Raw genomic sequence first — 20,661 nt, forward strand, 5'->3', positions numbered from 1 at the left:
AAATACCGCATACAACTACTTGCTACTTTTAAAAATCTAATTTAACCACCTTCCCCTCTCATTTTTGCCAATTTAAACTTATTTTGACACTTTTAGCCTATTGTTGCCTCTGTTGACCCATCATCATCTCTATTAACCCCTTTTCACCCCTTCTTATAACATATTTTGACAATTTTAACCAAGTTGCACTATTTGCTATGTCCATTTGTGCCACTTTTAACCTTTTTCTGCAACTTTTTCGATCTTATTTCACCGCGTTTTCCAGCCATTTTTGCCATTTCTAAACTGTTGTAATTCTGTTTGCAAGAAAAAGAGGTTTACATTTTTTAAAGAAAGCTATAAGGTATGGTACAAATGAAAATATAATATTTATATAATAATATATAATTTTATATATAAAATATTTTTTGCTTTGATAATAGAGGTTATTATTCAGCTAAAAAACAAAATGGCTTTCCTCTTTATAACCCCTTAAGGGCCGGTCTTGCCTCCATGACAAAACATGTCCTGCTATAAATTAAGAATTTGTCAGTCTTAAAAATTTAGCAAATATTTGAGATACCATAAGACCTCAATAAAAAAAAATATAACATGAGAATCGTCACTTTTAAAGTGATATAGATATATCAGTGCAAAAATTCTACATAAAACCTTTAATTTCAAAGTTTCTTAAAATTATATAGTTGATTATGATGAATCTCCCTTTTACTTTGAAATCCCACTGTTTTGCAACTTAAACTGTTTTCATTTAGGATTTTTGTGCTCTTGAATTAAAAATGTAATCGACTCCTGTTTGAAATACAGAACTGTTTGTTTTTTTTAAGAAACAAAGGAACATCAGTTAGATCAAACATCATAACATGAACTGAGCCACTGAAAAAGGGACTTGCTTTGGATTGATAAGAAAATAAGAGAACAGAAATAAGTGAAATGTTTGAAAACTCATGGTGCAGGTGACATTAGGCTTGTACTCTAAGCTGTCTGTGAGTGAACATGCTATTGTGGACTTAAGTTTATTGTTAAAAAAATGCATTTTATTATGACAGGCCTGATTGTCACACACATTTACTGAAAATATGTCCTTTCAAAAAACAAAAACATTAAAATATTGTGTTCCAATTATTTTGTATATCCAGCATCATGACCTGTACTGAACATGACCTTTACAGACCTAAAATAATATATAAATGTCTTTAGAACAATCATATATCACAGTCAAGCTCTAGCATTGAACATGATCCACTTAACAAACTGATATATGCATAAACACAATAAGTGAAAATGATATACATTTACATTCTAACCTGTTAATGATTGGATTCTGCCCCCAGGTATGTTAATAAGAGTGCATCATTCAAAGTGTTCAATTTTCTGCTCAGTAAAGGAACTAATTCATCAAGTGCATCCTATTTGTTCTGCCATGAAACAAACAACAACATTAATTTAATAGTCAGCCACTGCAGCAGTCACAGATCCCCTGGAGTTTTGAATGAAGTGTTAGATTAGATTAATGTTTCCTCCCCATGTGGCTAACCCGCGGCTCAGTGATGAGACCATACTGTATCAAATTAGACAATCAGAGGGAATAAAGCCTCCTGCTGTTAAAGATCTAATTATTACAAACACAATAAACAGCTTGATTGTTTTTAATGTCTCAAGCTTGAACGCTCATTTCTTACATTTAAAGTACAGTACTGGAGTTTCACTCATGCTATCAATACTGTGTATCTTTAATCAGACATTTCACTACTATTTAACTCTGACTGTCCAGAGTTTTTCCCCTCGTTTTTGCTTTCTATATGGACATAAATATAAAAGCAGGGATTCTGAAATATGATGTCTACTTTGATAGCTGTTGCAGATGTTTATTTTTGAGATAATATTCATACTTGCATTACTCCTATGCTGAGGAGGCTGGAGGCAAACTTTAGAAGATAAGTGATTATTCATGTAGAAACTATACTGTATGTAAAAAGAAACAGTCCATGCACCATAAAATAAAAGCATATAATTGTGACAATTGACAATTAGAACATTTAAAATGGTATACATACTTTTTCTTACCACTGTATGCATATGAGGTGAGGCATTTTACCACAGCGAGCCTTTTTACAGCATTTCAGTCACAGTTGATAGATTAATAACTTGCAGCATTTATGGTAATTGGTAATAAGTATGGTAAGTACATTAATTAGTGCAAATATGCACATAAGATGAGCATTTTACCACAGTGAGCCTTCCTCCAGCATTTAAGTAATGGTGAGTAGATTAAATTGAAAAAGTATTTTTTACAGCAAATAGATTAATTAGTGCAAATATGCAATAGAAGTGAGGAATTTTACTACAGTGAGCATTTGAGAGACACTAAATTGATTATTTTCTTGCAGCATTCAGGCAGGATAATTAGATTAAATCAAATTAGAAATTAGCATGTAAGTAGATAAACTAGTGCAAATATACACATGAGGTAAGGCATTTTACCACAGTGAGCTTTCTTATGGTGTTTGAGTTACAGTGAATAAGTTAATTACTTGCAGCATTTTAGTACCGTATATATTATGTTATTCATAAGCATGGTAAGTAGATTATTTCATGTAAAAATGCAAATTAGGTGAGGCATTTTACCACAGTGAGCCACCTTACAGCATTTGAGTTGCAGTGAATAAATTCTTTTCTTGCAGTATTTGAGTACGATATATAGATTGAATCAAATCAGTAATTTGTACTGTAAATAGATTAATAAGTGCAAACATGTACATGAGGTATGGCATTTCACCACAGTGAGCCTTCTTATGCTATGGTGAACAGGTAAATTACCTGCAACATTTGGGTACGGTAAATAGATTGAATTAAATGAGTAATTGGAATGGAAAATATATTAATTAGTGCAAATATGCATAAAAAGCGAGGCATTTTACCACAGTGAGCCTTCTTATGATATTTGAGTTACAGTGAATAGATTATTTTCTTGCAGAATTTGGGTACGGTAAATAGATGAAACTTTGCATTGAAAATTATTAATTAGTAATTAGTATAAAGTAGATAGGGAAGATAAGGCATTTTACTACAGTGAGCCTTCTTACAGCATTTGAGCAACAGTTAGTTGAGTTAGAAAAATAGATTAAAACAGCAATTTGTGTGATCAGTACATTTATTAGTGCAAATATGCATATGAGGTGAGGTATTTTACCACAAAGAGCCTTCTTACAATATTTTAGTCACAGTTAAAAGGTTAATAACTCACAGCATTTGAATACAGTAAATTGATTGAATCAGTTTTTGGTACAGTGAGCAGATTAGTTAGTGCAAATACGCATATTAGGTGAGGTATTTTACCACAGAGAGCCTTCTTACGGTATTTGAGTTGAAGTGAATAGATTTATTATTTGAACCTTTTTTGTACAGTGTTTAGATTAAATGATTATTTACTATGGTAAGTAGATAAATTAGTGCTAATATGCATATTAGGTGAGGTTTTTACCTCAGTGAACTTTCATTAGGTAAAAGCTTTACCTCATATGCACAATAGCACATACTTATCTGTTAACTGTCACTTAAACCATTACTGCTAAATGCATTATCACATATATATAGTTGAACTAATGAATTTGCTTCATGTACTTGAAATCAGGTCCATGTTAATCTCAGGTAACTCAATTATGGCCACATATCAATATCAACAATCCACAGTCTGAGCAGATATGAGTATGTTTTTTCTCCTGTTTTTATCCACTATCTATTGTATGGACAGCAGTATTTCAGAATGTTTTGCCACTCAGCCTGGCTGAGCAGTCTTGTCGCATGCTAAAGTAACGTCAGTGCACTCTCTATTTGCTAGAGTGTGTAAGCTTAGGTAATCTAAGCTATATGACTACTCCACCCTACTATGCTTTTTCATTGAACTGTAGGAAGTAGGAATCATGCCAGTTCAAAAATTTTATACTCTATTCTTAAAGTGCTGTATTTGGACTCTAAACTTCTATATGGTCTCAGACTATGAGGTGTCTTAATCATCGCACTTCTGTTCTACATTTCTCATTTGATAGTAAGCTCAGATAAAGGCTATTAATTGAAAAGTTTTGTTCTTTTTTATAATTTAAGTGATGTAAAAAATCATTTACATATGCTTCTATTACTATAGTTCTTTCATCCAGCTCTGAGGGATGTGACTCTCTACAGATGGTGAATTTCTCATCTCACTACAAAACTCTTAATTTCCTGAAGCGCCCAGTAAAATCTATGCTGATTCAGCGTAAGAAAACATTTATCTTTCAAAAAATTGATTCTTGATATTAATTCATGTGTTCACTCTTGAAGTGGTGTGCCTATAATTTAAGCTTGCCTCTTTTGTATGTCCAACTTAAATTAATTAATGTCATTACTATCATTGTGGTCCGGCTGATTGGTTGGTTCATCATTTACTGTACTCTCTCCTTCCAAATCTCATCCACTCCAGCGACGCTGACATTTGGAGAATTCTTGATTAACATAATTAGACAACTTTGATGGGAGATTTACCAAATCCCTCTTTTCTCCCGTCCTGACTTGTTTCCATGCACGTCAGGCAATCTTCACGTTAATGCTGCGAGCCCGCGGATTAGATGTGACATTTATGGGGACATATTGCACAAGAAGATGTATAGAAAATATCATCAGTGTGTGGAGATTAAATGCAGACTGTTTACTCTGCCAAGTGTGCTGTATCTCTTTCAAATATTTTTCTTTATTTTATTTGTCTTATTTTTCATGTGTGTTTAGAGCTGGAGAGTGCAAAAAGAGACATTGATGGACTCTGGCATGCTGTTATTTCTCTATGAAGGAGGCCACAGGGAGCTCATGCACTTTATTGATTTTCAGAACTGCTCAGCTCTGGTTGTTATCCCAGAGTGTTGAGTACTGGTTATTGGACACATGCAGCACCTCAGGCTGAGATTCCTGTCTAAGATAGCCCAGCTCAAGCAGTAGGCCCAACCCAGCACTCCATTCATAACTGTTCATGACTACTAGGTTGCAATAGTTCCTGCTAAGAAGTTAGAAGGCCACTGTAAGGGGTAAAGAGCATCCAGGCTCATGCTAACAGCTTTGAAGCTCCTGTGTAGAAATTTGGGACAGGTATGAAATAAACTGAAATAATACAGATGTTTCTATATGTCATAAAAAGGCAAACTAGACAGCCCTTAAACACATTTGCACAGAACCTCCTTCTCTGGGTGGTCCAAACAAACCTTATAGCTGGTTGTGGCATCCATGGCAGCAACAATTACAACCAAGCATTTGTGATAACTGGTAATGAGCTTTTCGGATCACTGTGGAGGAATGTTGTCCCACTCTTCTTTGCACAATTGTTTTAATCCAGCCCCATTGGAAGGTTTTCCAATGTGGCTGGGCCACTACAAACCTTTATTTTATTCAAGCCATTCAGAGGTAGGCTTGCTGGAGTGCGCTTGAGTTTGAGGCAAGGCGGCCCATAAGGGGGGAGAAAGGGAAGCTAAATGGGGGCTCATGGAATTCAGCAAAAATATGATTCATCTAAAAATTAGCTGTGATGAAAATATTTAATGTGAAATCTGTAGAACAATCATTCTCATCAGAGCAAAAAAATCAAATTTTATTTACATTTGCTGTAGTGCAATGATCTTTTTGAAGATGTAGACCCATTTTTTTAAAAACATAATTACCTTTTCTTACGACATGCTAGTAATTTTGATGGGCACATTGATCCAAACAAGTGTCTCTCAACTGGACCCACCAATATCTTTGATGACAAATCGTCACCCTGATATCCAAAAATGTACAACAATGCACATTAAGTAAATAAGATCTTGGATGGAACAGGATTTATGACAGGAAAAATACAGGACACAACTGACATGTTTTACACCCCCTTTCCCCATGATAATGTGTAAATCTCAACCAGTTTTACAGAGATCTTGAGAAATTACTTCATTAACATGGTAAAAGCAGCTTTTTTATTGCAAGAATGAAATAAATGAGTTGAAATATTGATAAAAACATTTAAAATGAAACAATATCACAATAAAACAGTAAAATAAAAGATATGGATGTATGTTCTTCATAGGCTTTTGACACCATTTTTTTCCTGACAAAAATTCGTCACCCACTGAAAACTACTCCGTGACCCACTTTTGGGTCCCAACCCACCAGTTGAGATCCACTGATCTAAACAATTTGAAAAGTAATGATAGACATCAGGATGCCAGAAAAAAAGGAAGAAACCGTAACTTTGGTAAAGTTATAAAAATGGGTTAAAAGTGGCAAGAATTGGCAAAAAATGGGAGGAAACATCTAAAATCGCTAAAAATTAATTAAAGTGACAAAAAGTAGTGAAAAGAGGTTAAAACGCAGCAAAAAAAGGGTCTAAGCTGCAAAAAGGTGGGTTTATTTGCTTAAAAATTGGGCAAATGGAGGCAGACATGGGTTAAAAGTTGCAAAAAGAGGCAAAAAATGACTAAAAGTAGGAAAAAGAAGTGGCTGAAATGGCCAATGTGTGGCAAAAGGGAAATGGGTTTTCCGAGGCAAAAAGTGATAAAAAGTATCAAAAATGGGCTTAAAGTAGCAAAAAGCTGTTATAAGTGGTGGAAATGGGATTTTTAAAAAGTGTCAACAATGGCTAGAATGGCTAGAATGGCTTAAAGTGGCAAAAAGTGGTGAAAAGAGGTTAAAAATTGAAAAAGTGGCAAAAATGGCGTTAGAACATCTAAAAACTGGCAGAAATGGGATGAAAGGTGCAAAATATGGACAAAATTGGTTTTAGAAAAGTAGCAAAAAAGGTTAGAAGGGGCAAAAATGAACCGAAAGTGGCAAAAAAGTTGCTGGATTGGCCAAAAAGTGGCAAAAATTGGTCAAAGATGGTAAAAAGTTGTTAAAGGTGCTAAAAAGTGGTTTAAATGGGTGGGAAGGGTGGTGAAAAGATATTAAAGTGATCAGTTAATAGATTTCAAAATCAGACCCAGTAATAGCTTGACATAATAGCTTTAGACGAGCCTCTGTGTTCTTTTTGGTCAGCACTTGTTTTGGCCATGGAACTCTCCCACGGATGCCATTTTTGCCCAGTCTCAATCTCAAATTCTCATGGCTCAAACTCTGACCTTAACGGAGTCAAGCGAGGCCTGCAGGTCTTTAGATTTGTACTGACCTCCTGGATGAGTCCTCAATGCGCTCTTGGAGTCATTTTGGTAGGCCACGTCTGGTGGGTTCACCACTGTTCAAAGTTTTCTCCAGTTGTGGATAGTGGCTTTTAACATGGTTTGCTGGTGCCCCAAAGCCTTAGAAATGGCTTTGTAATCATTTCCAGACTGATAGGTGTCAATGATGTTGTTTCTAATCTGTTCTTGAATGTCTTTAGTGTGACAAATATGCAACAAAGAAATCAGGAAAGGGGCAAATACTTTTTCACAGTGCTATTTGTTGGCAAAATTAAAAACACGTACTAAACAAAAGGTAGGCTCTCAGGAGCTTCAAGTCTATTGTGCGCTGTGGGATATGTGAAAACAGTCTTTTTCCAGCTGAGAGACTCTTCCACTGCGTCATGTCGAGGAGAAGCGGGCTGTTGTGTTTCGGGTGAAGGTGAAAGGTTCAAACCAACAATGCAAACTCACTTATGACTGTTTTCCAGACTGACGGCGCTCACTCTCACCACAGCTCTTGAGGAGGTTAAATTAGTTTGGATAAGCAGTCGTGCTGACATTTAGACTGTTTACCCAGCATGCATCAGCACATCTTAACAAGAAACCGCAACAACCAAAAGCTGCATCACACATCCCATCCAGGACTGCTTTTATTTCACGAGTCACGGACGGAAAAATAACAAATGAGAGCACTTTTGTATTGTCCACTATGATCTGAAGTGATGTCATGGCTGCCGCTCACCTTTAGCTTGGGTTTGTCTTTAATTATTGTCAGGCAGGAACACACAGCCCAGCTCATCAACTGGATAAATATTTGACCGCTGTTCCATAAATTGGCATTGGGGGTTTATTTTAACGACGCATTCTGTCCAAGCCAGACATCATGCGCCGAGCGATGCACAGTGAATTGGCTCTCTGCAGGTGACCACAGCTCGTCTCGGCATGAGGTAAATTAAAACTCACATTTCTGCTCCTGAAATGAGTGATTTCAGACACTTCCTGAATTTGTCTTTTTTAATTATAACCTATGTCAAAGCCTAATCTGGGAAGCTTAGGCAGGCCATCCAATTAATCAAGAAATAGGTATGTTTGTAGACTGTGGAGGAGCGTGCGGCGAAGTGTGTCCTTGCATGAGTTATCGTATGAATATGGGAGAATATTTGTGCTTTGTTTGTGTATCATTTGGGTGCGTGCAGGCTGCTTCCAGTGTGTGTAGGTAAAAATTTGATCTGCCTCCACCCGGGGGGCTTCGCTAACAGGACTCAGGGGTACGTGCTGGCACCATGTGAGAAAGCTCAAAGCAGGACACACAGGCTATGAGGCGTCACGCCTTAACAAATAAGGATCCCACTGTGATTTTAGCCAGTGTCGCTTTAGCTCGGCTTATGGTTTATGCTAATCGCAAATCTGTGAAGGATCATAGAAATCCAAACAGTCTGACGTTTTTGATTACCATTCAGTGTTGGACAACAAAGGCAGCAAAGGACGAAAAGACACACAACTTTTAAAGCTTCCATGATGAGTTTTTATATAGCAGACTGAAATAAATACAGATGCCACTTTATTGCATGCAAAAGCAACAAAGATGGACCGTAGACGGATTGTTTCTAGTTATTTTTAACACCTAAGACTAATGTCACAGGGTAGGTGTAAGATCTATTTTATATTTTCTGCAGCTATGAATGTCCATCAGTGATACAATTGCTTGTAGGGATCTAGGGATTCCCCACAGGGTCTGATGTGGCTCAACCTGGGGCTGGAGAAGGCAGAGTCAAGCTAAGTGATACTTCTATAGCCTTGGCCTTTCCCCCCCTGGTAATACGCCCTGAGACTGACGGCAGTTTTCTGGCCATTGGGACATCCACAGCAAGGCCAGGGCTTCGTGTCAACCCCATCACTCTCCCAGACGGTTCCATGACCAAGCTTACTTGCCACATAAACCCCTTACTCCGCCCCTTAAGTGTGGACTTTGTGTTTTTTTTTTTCAACAACATTCAAAGACATCCAGAGCACCATCGTGTCAATCTTCCTTCCCTCCTGATGGTACCCTCACCTGCAATTTCCACATAGGACGACTGCGCCGTACACCAAAACACCACGGGTTTGGTCCAACCGAAAGCGAGACACCTCGCCCACTGGAAGGGAGTCTAGAGAACTGCGAGTTCATGCAGGAAAGTTTGTCAACAGTACTGGACTGTTTTACCTTTGGGGCTTAATTCATCATCCTTTCCGGGATAAGTCCTTGATATTATTGGTTCCAGCATTGGGTGAGTACATTAGGAAATTAAAAGGATAATGTTTTCTTGAAGGAGCCATGGTTTTATGCAAATTCTTTGGCTAAATATCCCAAAAAGTTAACTTTTTCTCAACAATGGTGCCGTTGTAGCTCTGTGACCCACTGACCTCTCGGTGACCCTTTTTTTTCACTGCAGGAAGAGACGTAATGTTGATATAGTGATGATTTAAGATCGGGAGTCCATGCATTGTGTTGTACTTTGAAAGAACCGGATGTTCTACACTTGTGACTTCCTGTTCGGAGCTTTCTGATTGACTGGTATTGACACGGTTTGGCAGCGGCCAGCGCTGAAATAGACCTGCAGCGTGTCTAGAACAAAGTGGAGCAAAGTGTCGGTCCAGGCACGAGCTGCTGCCGGGGTAGAGCACCAGCTGTGGAAATACTCAGATAGACTAGAGAGGGAGCAATTTGCTCCACAGTACAATTCAGCGGCAGTTTGCGGCACGTTCGCTGTATGTGGAAATTGGAGGTCAGGTGGTTTACTCGGGCTGGTTCCTCTACATCAGCGTCCAGAAAAGAAATTGCCAGGGGAGCACTGTCAGAGTCTGCTTCAAGATTATTGGACTCTGAGTAAGAACTCTTTTATACATCTACAAGCAGCAAACAAAGGCAGCAAGTCGGATCATTCAGGACCCGTCATATGCTCTCCACCCAGCTTTTGAGTGGCTCCACTCAGGAAGATGCCTCAGCTGCTCCGGCTGCAGGACACAAAGGAAAAGAGCAACCTTTGTTCCCGTGGCTGTTCAGCTTCTCAACTCCTCATTTTTACTTTTTCATGAAAAAATATAAACCCATTTTGAAATTAATAGCAGCATAGCTCAGGAACGTAAGAACAGGGTCATATTTAACATTTTGTAGCTTCTTTTAACAACTGTCTGTAAACATCTGGGAAGAGAGGAGACTAGTTGGTGGAGTTTTGGAGGAGGAATGTTGTCCCATTATTGTCTGATGTAGGATTCTAGTGTACTGTTTCTCTCTCATGTTCACATATGGCTTCTTTGCATGATACAACTTGTAACTTGTATTTTTGATAGTAGGTCAACTGTGCTGACAGACAATGGTTTCTGGAAGCGTTCCTGAGCCTGAGCAGTCATTTCCAGTACAGAATCATGCTTGTTTTAAATGTAGTGCCACCTGAGGGCCCAAAGATCATGAGCATCCAATACTGACCTACAGCCTTGTCCCTTGCACCTACATTTCTTCAGATTCTCTGAATCTTTTGATGATATTATGGACTGTTGATAGCGGGAATTGGGATATTTGCCGTCTTGGCAATTTCACGTCGCGAAACATTTTTCTGACATTATTTCACAATATTCAGATGTAGTTTTGTTTTCAGATTGGTGAACCTCTGCCTATGTTTACTTATGAGAGAGACTCTGCCTTTGACATTCCCAGTGCCCATAGTCAGTCTGCGCCACTGAACGTTGGCCTGCCAAGGCTGCCACCAAGCATGCACTGCACCCTGCAACCATGCCCATTCCTTGGGAGTCCAGAGGGGGTTAGCTTCTGGGGAGCGGGATGTTTGGGTTGACTTGCTTTACCCGCTACCACCTCGACTCTGCACCAGATAAATGGAGGAGGATGGTTTGACGGATGGATGGAGACTCTGCCTCTTTAACATACTCCTGTTATACCCACACATGTAACTGACGTGGTGCCAATCAACCCTCTGAGGTCTAAGCACTTGCCAGCACATTTTCACAATGTTTTTATTAATATTTTTGTGGTTCATATTCTTCTGTGAACAGGAGAATCTCATCTTTCACATCCTCAATCTTTTGGTATGCTGACGCATTCAGAGTGCATTTCACTGGAACTTAGGGGCCAAGCCCAGCTCCTGAAAAACAAGCCCACACCATAATCCCCCCTCCACCAAACTTTACATTTGGCACAATGCAGTCAGACAAGTACCCTTCTCCTGGCAACCGCTAAACCCAGACTCGTCCATCAGAATTCCAGATGGAGAAGCATGATTCCTTACTCCAGAGAAGGCGTATCCACTGCTCTAGAGTACGGTAGCGGTGTGCTTTACACCACTTTATCTGATGCTTTGCATTGCACTTGGTGATGTATGGCTTGGATACAGCTGCTCAGCCATGGAAACCCATTCCATGAAGCTCTCTATGCACTGTTCTTGAGCTAAGCTGAAGGCCGCGCAAAGAGGTCTGTAGCTATTGACTCTGCAGAAACTTGGCGACCTCTGCACACTATGCGCCTTAGCATCCGCTGACCCTGCTCTGTCATTTTATGTGGCCTACCACTTTGTGGCTGAGTTGCTGTCATTCCCAATCACTTTCACTTTGTTATAATACCACTGACAGCTGACTGTAGAGTATTTAGGAGCGAGGAAATTTCACCACTGGACTTGTTGCACAGGTGGCATCCTATCACAGTACCACGCTGGAATTCACTGAGCTCCTGAGAGCGAGCCATTCTTTCACAGATGTTTGTAGAAACATGCCTGTCTGTCTGCATGCCTAGGTGCTTGATTTTATACACCTGTGGCCATGGAAGTGATTGGAACACCTGATTTCAATTGTTTGGATGGGTGAGTGAATACTTTTCATTGGTTGAATCCTTTGTCTGTAAACCTTTCCAAACCAGTTGACACTCTGGATCCCTAAGGCCCTCCCTATCACAGTTTTTGCAGGACAGGTAAGGTAAGAGACAGGAGCGAGAGGAGATAATTAGACCTGTTGATCTCTGATGATGGTGAAGCAAATGTTGCGGAAGCAGTGATGAAGATGACACGGCCTCATTTTGGTGAAAATAGAATGACAGACAACATTTATGCTCAAAAAACGATATGACAAAATTTCACTTTGTGGACATGTTTGTTTACTTGCCTATTATTAAGGCTTTTTTAAAGGTTTGTTTTGGGCATTTTTATGCCTTTGTTTGATAGAGGAGGATAGTGGATAGAGTCAGAAACAGGGACAAGAGCAGGGGAGAGACATGCTGTGGAGGGGCTCGGGCTAGATTCGAGCCCAGGCCGTCCGCATACATGGGGCGCGCCTTAACCACTCGGTCACCTACGCCCCAAGCTAAGACTTTTTCAAACCTTTTTCAAGCACCAAAACAATCTGTCCACATGAGTGAAGGTGTGTTTCCAAAAAAGGGACTCAAAAAGTTTCACAAATTGGATTTCAAAATTCAACATTTGGGCTATATTTACTCTTTGCACAGTCGTTTAGTACAAAATGGGCCTCAGTGTACATTAAGCTGAGACTGTAATGACAATTCTGATACAAAACAGTTGAGTTACTGTGTTATTTGCAAGAACCATAAGGAGGTGAATTAAAAAACAAGGTAAAAATCAAAGAAATACGCTTAGACCTCAGAATGTTAATCTAATTAGTTGCAACAAGCTATTAGCACTGCTAAATTTTCCAGTTACTACTTTTTTGTGATGTGTTGATGCCTTAAAGTTCAAAGTGAGCTGATATTTTTCATGAAATGGTAAAATGTCTCATTTAAAACATCTGGTATATTTGATTTTGTATTAAAATAAGGGTTTATGAGATTTCAAAATCATTGCATTCTGTTGGGTTTTTTCAACATTTTACAGTGTCCCAACTTTTTGGGAGTTATGATTGCATATGAGCTATAGGGGTCAAAGAGCCTTACTCACCTGCTTGCAATAGCGCATCTATTGTCCCAATATGACATCCTGAATGGCAGGTATGGAGTGTTAAATAGCATGTCATTCTTGCACTAATGGTGTTAATTGTCATTATCACGGATTTGTTTGCTCCATGTGTTCAAGTGCTGAAAACCTGACAGGGAGGATGAGGTGGTTCTGTCACATATATCAGTAAGAGAGTATTTCTGTCTCTTCTATGAAGTGATCTGATCATTTAGACATAAGTTTTAAACCAGATGCCATCTTTATCTGCTTTCCACATACCATAAAACATCACCATATGGCGAATCACGTACATTTTCTCTCAGTGGCGTTGGATGATTGTCAATAAAGTTCAATCAAAAACATATGGATGTCAACTTTGATATTTATATTCTTCCAGAAGCACGCAGAAGCCTCGCCGAAGCTGTGGCGCAGGCGTCTTCTTCACATGTGGATTTCACATCGCCTGGCTTAAGTTATTGTGATAACCCGCCGAGTGAGCTTTTTTGTTTTTATGTCAGTATTAATCGTCAATCACTTGCTATGTTCCTTCCCAATCCGAGGGATACATATTTATGAAGTCTGGTGCTTTAGTGTGAACATTTGCAACTGATTACGTGTGCTCTTCTCACTCCAAACTTGGACTCCAGATGTTGGGCTTTATAAGCACACGGTCAGTAATGAGGCGACTCCAGAATCCTCTTTCCGTGAGGAGCAGGCTGTTTGTTTGCTTTTAAACTCTTATCAGCTGCAGTAAGAGGCTTCTTTCCAATCACAAGGAGATTTTTTACTCTAATGAGTGCATCATATCGTCTTCTATTCAAGGCCTTTCCCAGTCCAGACAGAATAATTCAAACTGCCAAACACAAAGTCGGCCTCCTCTGACAGCTGGACCAATAAAAGCTTGAATGTTTTGATCAGGTAGCCTCAAAAAATCCTTCACTTTGAAAAAAGAGACTCAACGTAATGCTATTAATCATACGAGGGCGTCAGGGTTCAGCTGATGTCACGGTCAGCTTCTAAAAGCCTTACTTATTAAGTTCTTCTCATTCTGTGTAGACTTGTGTGAAATCTTTGAAGGTTTGATCAGGTAAAGGTGCTGGTTCTTGCTGTTCAAAGCGACACCTCGACTCTTTTGCCAAGCTATTAAAGTAGACGCAAAAGGCCAACATAGGCCGACTTCTGCATTTCTATCAGCATGGCGGCCTGCTCAAATGAAAAAGCTCATTAGATGTTATTCTGGGGTTTCTGTCAAGGCTTTTTCAGCTGTTTTTGTGAAAGTTTTAACAGTAACAAAAGATGAATATGGTTAGCACAAAGCCACAGATAAGAGAGGATTCTTGTACTAAATGATCAGGGTGGATAAGCATGTAACACATGGGTTGCCCAAACTTAGGATCAATTCTGCAGCTTAATGAGCAGTTAAGCAGTTTCAGGGGTCTATTCAGTTGTTATTAATTGTATTGTTAATACTAATTACAGGCTTTTGAGCTACAGGTGCATTTCAACGTTTTAGAATATCATGTAAAAGTTCATTTTTCCCATGATTGACTTCTTTCATTCTCTCACTCTGGTTCAGTACACACAACCACAATCATGGGGAAGACTGCTGACTTGAGAAATGTCCAGAAGAGAATTGCTGTCATCCTCCACAAGGAGGGTAAGCCAAAGAAGGTCACTGCTGAAAGTTCAGGCCGTTCTCAGAAGCTGTATCAAGTCGACTAGAGTGGTAAGAAAAGGTGCACAACCAACAGGGATGAGCTCAGCCTTCAGAGAATTGTCAAACAAAGCAGGTTCAAGAACTTTGAGGAGCTTCACGAGGAGTTGACTGAGGCTGGAGTCAGTGGATCAAGAGCCACCACACAGACAGGTCCAGGAAATGGACTACAAGTGTCGTGTTTCTAGTGTAAAGCCAAACCTGAACCACAGACATTATAAGTGTCTCACCTACAGGAGAAAAAGAACCAGACTGTTGCTCAGTGGTCCAAAGTCCTGTTTTGAGATGAAACTAACCCCATAGAGAATCAGAGACACCAAAATCAACAATACAGACGAGCTGAAGGCTGTTATCAGAGCAACCTGGGCTTCATAACACCCCAACAGTGCCACAGACTGATTGCCTCCATGCCACGTTGCATAAATGCAGTAATTTGTGGAAAAGGAGCTCGACCAAGCACTAAGTGCACAAATAAGCATAATTTTCAGGAAGCTATGCATTTCTGTACTACAAATCCTTAATTTGAACTGAAATTTTGTGATGTTCTAATATTTTAAGATAATGGATTTTGTATTTTTTTGACCGTAATCATTAACATTAAAACAAAAAAAGTCTTGAAGTGTTTCACTTTGTATGAGATATATATGTAAATTTCACTTCTACAATTAGATTACAGGAAAAAATGACCTTTTTTAAGACACTCATGCTTTTGAGATGCACCTCTATGTAGAAATTGGAGGTAAGACTACACTTCTTTAAAAAATAAAACCTCATATCATGACGTATGTACAAGAGTGATCCATGCTCAGGCATGGTTAGGCTTTGAGCAATGTAAGCCATTGACTGCATAGACTGGAAGGAGAGAGGATTGTGCTCGGGCACAGTATTAGACAACCAGATGTGTGAGAGTGTTGAGGTGGTTATGGTGCCTTGGTTGCTTTACCCTTTTATTGATTTTATGAATCAATCACGGTCAATATAATTTGGCTTTTTTGACAACAAAAAACTCTTTAATGTTGAAGAGAAAACAGATTTCAAAAAAGTAATGACATTTAATCCAAAATATGTAATGTAAAATAAGTGACAGCTTGAATATTAACCCCTTCAAGTCAGGTTTTAGTAGAGTCAACTTTGGTTGCATTTACAGCTTCTTCTTTGCAAAACTGCTCAAGCTCTGTCAGGTTGGACAGGGATCAGGCGTGAACAGCCCTTTCCAAGTCCAGCCACAAATTCTCTATCGCAGTAGAAGATGGCAGAGGCCACAACAGAGTCATATAAGATCTTCAGGAGTGCCCCCCGCACCCCAAAACAACCTCAGCCTCCTGAGCATATAGAGTCTGCTCTGACCTTTTTTTTATAAAGTGCAGTGGTGTTATCAGTCCAGTCAAGTTTATGGTTCAGATGAACACCCAGGTACTTATAAGATGTCACCATCTTAATGTCCCTTCCCTGGATGTTCACTGGTGATGGGGGGAGTGGGGGCGCCGACGAAAGTCTACAACCAGCTCCTTGGTCTTTCCAGGATTAATCTGGAGATGGTTTCACTTGCACCAGTCCACAAAGTCCTGGATGAATCCTCTGTACCAGGGTCGGCCTCATCACAATGGCAGTCGTCAGAGAACTTCTGCAGGTGGCAGGTGGGTGACAGGTGGGAAAAGTCAGCAGTGTAGAGGGTGAAGAGGAGAAGGAGGCCAGCACCATTCCCTGGGGGGGGGGGGCCTACACTGCAGAGGACAGTCTCCGATACACAGTAAACTCCGATACGCGTTCTGGGCTTTGCCGCATTCATTTTACACTCTACCTTTGCAAGCCTTCCAGGGCCAGCTGCAGAGAAGCATCCCCACAGCATGATGCTGCCACCGCCATGCTTCACAGTGAGGTAGGAGATGTTAAGTGATGTGAAAATTTTGTTAAATCCATCCCCTGACTTCTTCTTTTTAATAACCTTTTCTCTTAGTTGCTTGGAGTATTCTTTTGACTTCATGGTGTAATGGTAGCCAGGAATACTGATTAACCAGCGACTGGACCTTCAAGACACTCGGGTCTTTATACTGCAATCAGTTGAGACACATTCAATGCACTCAGGTGATTCCCATTTCACTCATTGAACTGTATGTGCTAATCAATAAATCACTTCTTTGAGTGGCCTTGTGATAGCTATTTGCTAATAAAGTAGCTCATCAAATATCAACTATCTAAAACCAGGAAGTGCTGTTTTTTCACACCAAAATTTGTATGGATAAAACGACGACAGCTAGCAAAAGATGGAGCCTGGTTGGGTATTTCCCCAGTTTCAAAGTTCCATGCTAAGCTCAGCTAACAAACATGTGTCTAATCTAAAAAACCTGCTTTAAATAAGTATTGTTATTTTGTCCATGAAATCTATTCAAGACAAGCAACAGCATCTAACAATGCTTGGATTACTGCATTGTGGGAGCTTGCAGGGGGACTGTTTTGTGTCAGTGTCCTGTGGGATTATTTCTTTTTGGGTGTGTGTTTGTGTGTGTGCCAAGGGAAGCCACAAACAGAGATGCCTGTTTGTTTGGGGGCCAAGATTCCCTCCTCTCCCCCAGCAAAAGGAGGATTAGACTTGTCGGCAGCGAGCGCAGCGACTGAGCCCGCCGTTTCTCTTCGCCACTACACACTCCAGCAATCAGGCAGGCTGCCAAACAAACAGATGAAGTCAACAGAGAGACGTTTCCTCGTGTCTTCTGAGATGTGACTGCAACAGATGCAATGCTGACACCGAGGCTTGACACAGTGTGACAGCCCTACTGTGTCTACACAGCCGGCTCCACTTTGACTTATTTTGAAGGAGGTGGAGGGGGGGAATGACACTGTGCACATGATCACACACAAGATAATGTTTGTCAGCAGCAACAGCAGTGTCACTATGTAAGAGAGACAACGGGGGTATATTTCACGGTGCAGTCATGTTGCATGTACACTCCACTAAAGATTTCCATATGGGGGAGAAGAGGAGGGGGGCTTCGGCGTCAGATTTTCGATGCGCAGGCTTTGATTTGCTCTGTGCATGATTCAATCTCCGAGGTGAACTATGGCCATTACACACTGCAAGGTCAAAATCCCATTACTTAAATGCAATTTTATCCATGATTTTTTTCTTACAGGCCTCATCTCTCAAATATATCTCCACATTGCCACCCAGATAGGCTGACTGAAAGCGCTGCATGCTGGTTAACAGAGTTCTTGGCTTTGAGCAGCTCTAGGGGATGGAGTGAGGGAGTATCTGTATCCAGGTAATTACAGTCTGAGGGGGCACAGAGGTCCTCTGTGATTACACATCAGCCCTGTAATGGATTCAACACTTATAGACGGAGAGAGAGAAAGAGGGAGAGACGCGTTCCTTACCTTCCCCATCGTGAACGCAGGGGACGGGCGTGCGAGAGCAGGCAAGGTGGGGCGGGGTAGGTAGGTATATCTGCAAGATGGATTACGTGGGGTTTGCAGAGTTCAACATTGACACAGATTCATCGTAAATCATTATGCTGGGGACCCGGAGTGATTTCTGCATTAGGAGCAGAAAATGGAGTTCAGCCAGTCAATGAGGGAGGGCATATTTCACATCAATCACCTCCACACTCTCATGTTAGCGAGGCTTAAATCTCACTTATACTGTTACCAATAGGGTTCAATGGCTATGATGGCAATCAGAAAGACGCTGCACTAAATAATATCCTACAGAGGACACAGCATGGAGCTGGGCTGCCATTTATTCAAAGTGAATCAGAAATGAATGGAAATGGAGGAAAGTGAAAGATAATGCTGGAGGAGGTTGTTTAGATTAGAAGTCTGGCTTGTAGTTAAAGTGGTCAAACTTTTAACTCATGTTGGCTAACTTTCCAGCCGACTTCCTGCAGCAGTGTTATTCATATTCTGCCAAACGAGAGGAGTTTGTTGCAGAAGCTGACTCAGATTCAACCAACTGCACGTCAGACTCTGGAGGCTTCAATGTAAAAGAGTTCCAAGATGATCACCACAGTTTAACCCTTATGCTTTGACATGGTAGTGTTATCCTGCTGATTGTTTAACTTTTCCCTCATCTCAAGGTAAATGTACTTTTTTTCTATAGCCCTTCATAACACCTCACAGGTCACCAAAGTGCTTTAGAAAAAAAATCAAATAGTATTTAAAACACAGCACAAAACAAGTTCATAGAATTAAAAAATAAAAACATTATTTAATACAGATAAGAAGGATAAGTGTCGCCACAGTACCAGGTATTAAAGCCATCATGAATAGATGTTAGGCTTTGATGTGAAGAGGCCAAAGTCAGAGATGACACACGTCTCAGAGGGGAGATCATTCTAGAGCCTGGGTGCAGAAACTGAAAAGGTCACCCCAGTGCTAATATTCTGGCCTGGGTACATCCAACCAGGCCTGGCCCTTTCGAACCGCATGAATGTCTCCTCCCCAGTTGTGTTTTATCAGTGATATCAGTGCATGTGAGTAGGATCAGTGGCATTGGTGCTAGTGTCTTTGACAACAGTTTAGAGCTGAAAGGGTTTCAAGCTATCACTGATGTTCAAAGTAATTATTCACACCGTTCAAATCACTGTTTCTGCCCATTTTTGCCACATTGTTTTCCATTTCAACCCATTTGTTGCCACTTATAACCTTTTTTTTTTTTTTACCACTTTTACCAATTATTGCTACTTTTTAACCTCTTTTCACAATTTTTGACACTGAGTTTGACCACTTCTTACTTCTGTAACCATTTTTTGCAACTTTTTAACTGTTTTCCCCATTTTTTCCCCATTTTCTGACCTTTTTTGCTTTTTTTAGCTGCTGTTATCCCTTTTTGTCACTATAAACTCAGTTTTGTCTCTGATATCCTGACATTTGTACCCATCATGGCCTAGCTATGAAGTACTTTCCAGTTTTTTTCTTTCAGGTTTAACATAAACAAAAAAGGGAATTCCATTATAAGAAAAGAGGTTTACGCTTTAGTACAGGGCCGTACTGTTTCACAACATGAATTGAAAAATAAAATTCATTTTCTTTCTTTGAAGACAGCTGATATTGTTGAGGTAAATATAAAATATGGTTATCACAGGTTAACTTTACAATGGAACATGACTTTCCTGACTTCCCCAGAAAACTCGCCCCTCTATCCCCTCTTATGGGCCCTTTTTGCTTTCAACATACTGACTTGGCACAGGATGCCAAAGTCAGGTCGGGTATGGAGGCAGATGCTGGTTCGGCACTTCACCCCATCAACCTTGGCCCTATACTGCTCTGGCCCTCTGATGGCTTCCTCTAGGCCTGTTCCAGGCCCATGCCCCATCTCTCCAGGTCTCAAGCTGATACCGCCACAACGCATGCGGTCACCTCCAGGTCCTGGGCACCCAGTATATGGTGAGCTGGATCAGGCCAGGGGAAATGTGCCAGGTGCTGTAAAAGCACAGCTGACCCTTCCCATCCTCGCTCTCTTGAGCACGTCTGCATTGGACACACAGTCTGGCCAGTGATACCCAAAGATGCAGCACAGAGACGTTGTCACAAAGGAGTCCAGTCAGCAGCTCTGGCCATTAGTCTACGTCCAGGCCTCACAAGAATATAGTAAGACTGGGAGGACCAAGTTAGCTGCCAAGTCCACAGTTCGCTGCCCCTGTTGCACACCTTATTATCCAGTCCATACAAGTATGGAAGAGCATAGGAGCTAAGACACACCCCTGTCTCACCCCAGAGTCAACTTGGAAGAAGTCAGAGGTGGAGCAACCACACATCACAGAACTCTCTGTGCTAGAATATAGAATATAAACGCAGAAATTCATGTAAAATACACTCTTGGTTTGCTTCAATGACATCTTTACATAATCTGAGGTCAATTAAACCTAAATAAATACCA

This window comes from Cheilinus undulatus, linkage group 23, assembly GCF_018320785.1.
Source record: "Cheilinus undulatus linkage group 23, ASM1832078v1, whole genome shotgun sequence".
Classification (NCBI taxonomy): domain Eukaryota; kingdom Metazoa; phylum Chordata; class Actinopteri; order Labriformes; family Labridae; genus Cheilinus; species Cheilinus undulatus.